The sequence below is a fragment of the Chiloscyllium plagiosum genome, chromosome 6 (genome assembly GCF_004010195.1).
Source record: "Chiloscyllium plagiosum isolate BGI_BamShark_2017 chromosome 6, ASM401019v2, whole genome shotgun sequence".
Lineage (NCBI taxonomy): Eukaryota > Metazoa > Chordata > Chondrichthyes > Orectolobiformes > Hemiscylliidae > Chiloscyllium > Chiloscyllium plagiosum.
In genome coordinates this window covers 71,371,354-71,378,412 of record NC_057715.1, presented here as the reverse complement: position 1 = coordinate 71,378,412, position 7,059 = coordinate 71,371,354, and the positions used below count along the sequence as shown (strand labels likewise).

Below are 7,059 nucleotides of genomic sequence, written 5' to 3'. Positions count from 1 at the left end.
TCAGGGTGATATCTGTACACTGACTGGTGTCTCTCAGTCCCCTCTCTGTTTTCTCTCTCCCACCTTTCTTAAAAAGTGGTACAACATTAGCCACCCTCCAATCCACAGGAACTGATCCTGAATCTATCGAACTCTGGAAAATAATCACCAACGCATCCACGATTTCTCAAGCCACCTCGAGAATGGGATGTAGACTATCAGGCCCCGTGGACTTATCAACCTTCAGACCTAACAGTATCTCCAACATCAATTCCTGGAAAATATAAATTCCCTTAAGTTCAGGTCCTTCAGCCACGGTTACCTCAGGGTAACACATAATAAACATTAACCACTTGCTGTATGAAAATCAAATTTTCTCATCTCGCACTTACTTTGTTTCCAAAGCACTTTAAAGCTGTTCCCTCTGATCCACAATCCATTTCTGGATTATTAGTCTGTCTACTTAGTCTGGAGGCCATATTATTTGAACATTTATATCAAATCTCACCATGGCCTTCTCCTCTCCAAAAAGAGCAGCCCCAACTTCTCCAGTCGATTTTCACAAATGAAGTTTCTAATTCCTGAAACCATTATCCCTTCTATATTATCTGCAATGCATTAGCATCCTCCCTGAAGTGCTGCACTGAGAATTGTACACAATAAATGAGTTAAGATCTATATAACCTCCATCTCTTGTAATTCAAGTCTCTTATATTGGCCTCTTTATTGTCAATGGGCTGCTGTTGGCAACATAATCTGAAAATGGTGGATTAGTTTCCATATGCATTTGGCTTATTTTCTATTTTACCTTTCTGTCTCTCCTTTATTCCCTGGCTGTTGTTTAATCAATTGCCTGTCCAACAAATTTTGGAAAATTTCCTTAATGCAGAAAAAACATAAGCTATCTCTTTTCAGTTTCTGTCAACCCCTTTGTGTCTCTCCTATTGATTTCATGAGCTTGCCCAGTTCCACCTTAGTGATAAAGACTCTCAAGTGTTGTTTAATTTGGAATTTACTTTCTTTGACATCAACCATCAACTTACCCTTCCATCATGCTGAGATCTTATGTGTTCATCACTTTGAGTCTGATATTTTATTCTCCAAACTAACCTCCCTGCTCTCATCCTCAATGAATTTAAAGTCATTTGAACTTGTTGAATGGAAATCAGGATATAGAAATTGGTTTGAAGTGTGACTATTTCTCAGGTTAAAAATATGCCAATTAAACAGTGGGATGGCCAAGTTACACCGGCTTTGGTCCCATTGCAAACTCATGAAGCCTTCTACATAGTGAGAAATCCATGAGTGGAGAGGTGTGCTGGCTTCAGAAGCATCTTCAAGCTGTACAAAAGACCTGTGGGTGTTACCACTTTGAGCTCCCCACCCTTCATTTTCCAATTGATCATCCTTCTGTGCCTCCTGATATTGTCTTCATGGTGCTTGCAGTCCACTACATGTGTATTAATAAAGCTTGGTTCTCAAAGTAGACAAAGACTGCTTTAGCAGTCAATGTGTTGTGCTTGATAGGCATCTGATAGTGAAAGTGTCTATCCTAGACCCTACCAAGGGAGTGAAATGCCTATGGCACAAGGCTTGGAAGAAGAATATGTGTGAAGAGGTCACAAGGAGTCTGCAAAGGGATACACATGGGTTAAATGAGTCATCAAAATTTTGCCAATGTGAATGTAAGTGTAGGAAATTATCAACTTCTCCACTTTGGGAGGAAAAATAAAAAAGCAGTGGATTACTTAAGTGAAGAGAGTTTGGAGACCTGTGAAATATTTTTAAAAACCTGGGTAGCCTGCCACAATGTTAGTTTGCAGGTTCAGAAAGTACTTTGAAAGATAAAAGGAATTTTTCTTATGCATCTGTGAAATGTGGATTTCACTGGCTAGGCCAATATTCACTGCTCATCCCTAATTACCCAGAAGGCAGTTATGAGTCAACTACATTCCAATGCGTCTAGAGTCATATGTAGGCCAGACAAGATAAGGAAAACTGATTTCCTTCCCCTAAGTGAACCAGATAGGTCTTTGCAATATTCAACAGTGACTACATGGTCAGAATTTGGTAATTTTGTTTTGCAAGAACTCAAAAGATCTGGCTGCACCTGTGAAGAGGGAAACAGAGTTTGCATTTCAACTCTGATATGATGTTTCATCCAAGCTGAAAGGGTTTGGAAAATGGATTTTTTAAAATGCTGCAGAGAGAGAAATGTAAGAGAGGGTAGAACATATGGTGAGGGTGCCCAGAGGAAAAGACAAAGTGAGTGCTAATGTTGGTAATGTTTAAGGGATAGAGATATAAAATGGGTGAAAGTGACAAAGGAGAAAGTGGATCACTGTGCTGACAGCAAAGTCAACAAGACACAAACAAGACTCAGCCAAGCGATTGAGGGATGTAAGTAAAGTGCAGGACAGACTTTCTGAAGTTGTTGCTCTCAATATTGAGTTCTAGAGTCTGTAATGTGCCTAATGGAAAATCAGGTGGTACTCCTCCTCATGTCTGTGTTGAGTTGCATTTAAACAATGCAACAGGCTCAGGTTGGAAATGTTAATCTGAAAGCCAGCTGGTTTATTGAAATGGCAAACAACTGGAAGTTTGGGGTCAATCCTACAGATAGAGATGAGGAGTTCCACAAAACAGTCACCCAGTCTGTGTTTGAATATTCAAAGGGGACCGTGTTGTTGAACAGTGAACACATTAGACTACATTGAAAGAAATACAAATCAAACACTGCTTCATCTGGAAAGCATGTTTGGGCCCTTTGACAGTGAGTTACAACTTCTGCAAATGCATGCCGTGGCATGCCAAGGTCACTCAGCTCCTGACCTCTTTACAGCCTTGGTTCAAACATAGGCAAAAGAGCTGAATTCCAGAGGTGAGGTAAGGGTGATAGCCCTTGACATCCAGGTTGCATTTGACTGAGTGTGGCAATAAGGAGCTCTAGCAAAACTGAATTCAATGGGTATTGGAGGCAAACTCACTGCTAGTTGGAGTCATACCTGGCACATAGGAAGATAATTGTGGTTGATGGCGGTCAGACAGTTCAGAAGGAACTCCTTCAAATAGTTGCCCTAGGCCCAACTATATTCAACTGCTTCATCAATGACTTTCTCTCCATTATAAGGTCAGAAGAGGGGATGTTCGCTGATGATTGCACAATGTTCAGCACCATTTGTGACTCCTCAGATGCTGATGCGGTCCGTGTTCAAATGCAACAAGATCTGGAGAATATCCAGGCTTGGACTGGCAAGTGGCAAGTAACATTCGCACTACACAAATGCTAGGCAATGACTATCACTAATAAGAGACAAACTAACCACCACACCTTGACATCCAATAGTGTTACCGTCACCTAATCCCTCATGATCAACATACTCAAGGTGACCATTCACCATAAACTCAACTAGACCCATCAAATAAAGTGGCTACAAAAGCAGGTTGGAGGCTAGGAATAAAGGGTAACTCACCTCATGACTCCCCAGAGTCTGTCCACCAGCTACAAAGCACAAGTCAGAAGTGTGATGGAATACTCCCCACTTGCCTGGATGGGTGCAGCTCTAACAATACTCAAGATGCTTGACATCATCCAGGAAAAGTCAGCCAGCTTGATTGGCACTACACCTACAAGCATCCGCTCCCTACACCACCGACACTATTTGCAGTGTGTACTAGCTACACGTTGCAGAATTTCACCAAAGGTCCTCAGGCTGAACCTTTCAAACTTCCTTTTAGAAGGATAAGGGCAGCAGATACATGGAAACACCACTAACTGCAAGCTCCCCTTCAAATCATGCATCATCCTGACTTGGAAATATGTCACTGTTCCTTCACTGGTGCTGGGTCAAAATCCTTGAAGTCCTTCCCTAAAGATATTGTGGGTCTACCAATAACACAAACTGTTCAAGAAAGCAGATCACCACTACCTTCTCTAGGGCAACTCAGGACGGGCAATAAATGCTGGTCGAGCCAGCAATGCCCATGTCCCACGAATGAATTTTACAAAAAAGATAGTCAGGGCAAAGAATTTCTATTGGTGGTAAGATAACAGGTGTTCAGAAGGTTTTGCCACCTGGGGAGGCTGCTCAGCCTTCAGAGGTGAGGCCGGCAAAGAAGTTCATGGGGAGATTGGCAGTTCTCAGTTTGTCTAATAAAGGGACCCAGCATTGGGAAGAGAGGTCCTACAGAAACTTGTTGACTCTTCCTCTACCACTTCTGCACCACTATTCTACAGCCCTGCCCTGGGAACTCCATTCTGACAGCCCCCCCAGATTAGATAGCACAATATTTGTCCAAGAGAGGGCAATGCAGCAATTAAATGACTCCTGGGATGCTAGCAACCTGGGATACTTTCGCTGCCAATTTGGAATTCTATTTCATCAGGGCTTCCAGTGATTGTGTCAGTGGGTGATCACCAAAATTCATAGTAGGTGACAGGTCCTCGTATTTCCCACTTTAAATTCTACCCAAGGCAGTTTGTAAAATCGTGTCAAACCAAAATAAATCAAACAACTTAAAGTTCAAATTACCTATATGTGTTTGACAATAGAGTATGAAGGTATAAGCAAGGGAGATGTGTAATAGTTTAAACTTCAAAATAAGAGCAAAACAGAAAGATGCAAAGATATATAAGAGACAGTGATGCAATGTTAATGTCACTCGATCAGTAATCCAGGAAGAGGCCCAGGCTTCTGAGAGAAGCTTCAAATTGCTCCACTGCACCTGGTTGAATTTAAAGTGAATTCATAAACCTGGAATGAAAGCCAATTTCAGTAATGATTAAAAAATGGTCTGCTAATGTTCTTTGGAGAAGGAAGTCTGCTGTCCTATATGGGATTCCAGATCAATAGCAATCTGGTTGATTCCTAGCTGCCCTCTGAAATGGCCTAGCAAGCCATTTGGTTGTACCAAACCACTACAGAGATGGACTGCAGTTGTCCAAAAAGATGACTCAGCACTGTCTTCTCAAGGACAATTTGGGATGGACAATAAATGCTGTCCTTGCTGGCAATAACCTGTGTTTTCTTTTTCCTAAATGACTACTTCTTGTGCCTTGTGGTATTTTCCATCTCGACTGCTATGTGGTACTGGGTAAGCATTGTTTGAGATAGTTCTGTGCCTCACCCTCCTGTCTGTTTGCTTTGCCTTGGCCTATTAAATTATTAGTAGTCAAGGATACACCACCACAGAGAATCTGCAGAAGAGACTCTGTTCTGAGACAACAAGTAGATTTTTCACATGATAGCAATAAGTACAACTACATTTGATCAGGTTGAATAACTTGAACCTGTGAAGTTAAAAATCACACAACACCAGGTTATAGTCCAACAGATTTAATTGGAAGCACACTAGCTTTCGGAGCGACGCTCCTTTATCAGGTGTTAGTGGAGGGCTCAATTCTAACACAGAATTTATAGCAAAAATTTACAGTGTGATGTAACTGAAATTGTACATTGAAACATTGATTGTCTGTTAAGCCTTTCATCTGTTAGAATACAGTGATAGTTTCACTTGCACTGTATTCTAAAAGATGAAAGACTTAACAGACAATCAATTTTTCAATGTATAATTTCAGTTACATCACACTGTAAATTTTTGCTATAAATTCTGTGTTAGGATTGAGCCCTCCACTAACACCTGATGAAGGAGCGTCGCTCCGAAAGCTAGTGTGCTTCCAATTAAACCTGTTGGGCTATAACCTGGTGTTGTGTGATTTTTAACTTTGTACATCCCAGTCCAACACCAAATTTTGAATCTGTGAAGCTGTTATAGTCATATCTGTTCCTTCTAAAAGCTAGAGTAAAGTTCCTTGTTTCTACCCAGAGACTGTAGAATGGGTGAAGCTAATGTTAACATGAACATTAACTCCTTCAGAAATATCAACTTATAATAACAATACCTCCATGCCATGAAATAAAAGCTGCTATTTCAGCAACCATACCACGCTACAGTACCTCATTAATTCTTCTGCCTAACTGTCCCTCCTGAAGCACATCAATCTTTTATTCAAACAGTTTTTTGGTCCCAATGCCCATTCTGTGTACCTATTCTACCTTCCTGTTCAGAGTTCTTTCTCACATTGTAACATATCTTTCCAACATGGAAAACACAAGTTAAATTCCAATTATTGTTTCACTTGATTTGAGGTTGCTTAAGGTTAAAACTGCGTGTCTAAAAAGAAAAATGGCCCACATTCCAGAACTCACTTTGATCAGTCATAAAGAAAGACAAAGACCAAAACATTTTGAAAAACAATCATGAAGCTTGCACAAAATGAGCTTTTCTGCTGTCGCTATGAGGAAAAATAACTCTGTTATCGCAATCAGAGCACAAAAACATTGTCACAGTTTCCATAAGGTTGATTGTGCACATTCCTGAACATCCTGAACTCAAAGTCATCAGAGCAGCAAAGTGTTGATGGAATTTGCAGCGTTGCATTCAAACCACTAATGTTTTCGAGCAAGGCTCATATTAAACCCAGATTTCCAACCTGCACTTTCTCATCTGGCTTTAGTTTGAATTCCTTTTTGTTACTAGTGGAAACAACCTTCACTGATGACGGAGGAAAAAAAAACCAAGCCAACAGTTTCTGTTATGAAGACAAATGGAGGTCAGGCTCTGTCTGGTTAGGTTCGATCTGAAGGAGAATCTCTGCCATTGTACAATTACAGTGATCTGATGTAAAATAGTAAATTGTATCAATTTGCTGAGCTCAGGTCAATTACTCGTGGACTGTTCCTCACACATTCAGCCTCAGTTGCAGTATAATAAATACCGAAACAGATTGAAACTGTCTAAAATACTTCGCAATTGCAGTTTGTAAATAAAGGAATGAAGTGAGGGCAAGATAATTGCCTCACCATTATGTGTAGAATTATTAGGAACTGCAGTAAAGAAATCATTTGTCTCATCATACCTGAGCTTAAAAATGTGTTGCTGGAAAAGCGCAGCAAGTCAGGCAGCATTAAAGGAACAGGAGAATCGAAGTTTCGGACATAAGCCCTTCTTCAGGAATGAGGAGGGTGTGCCAAGCAGGCTAAGATAAAAGGTAGAGAGGAGGGACTTGGGGGAGGGGCG

The 7,059-nt window shown here is 40.8% G+C and overlaps 1 protein-coding gene across 2 annotated transcripts in view; it reads left to right on the top strand.

Annotated features, from left to right (window-relative positions):
- Positions 1-7,059, top strand: part of pdgfd (platelet derived growth factor d) — a 177,378-nt gene that overhangs the window by 87,662 nt on the left and 82,657 nt on the right. The window lies entirely within an intron of this gene.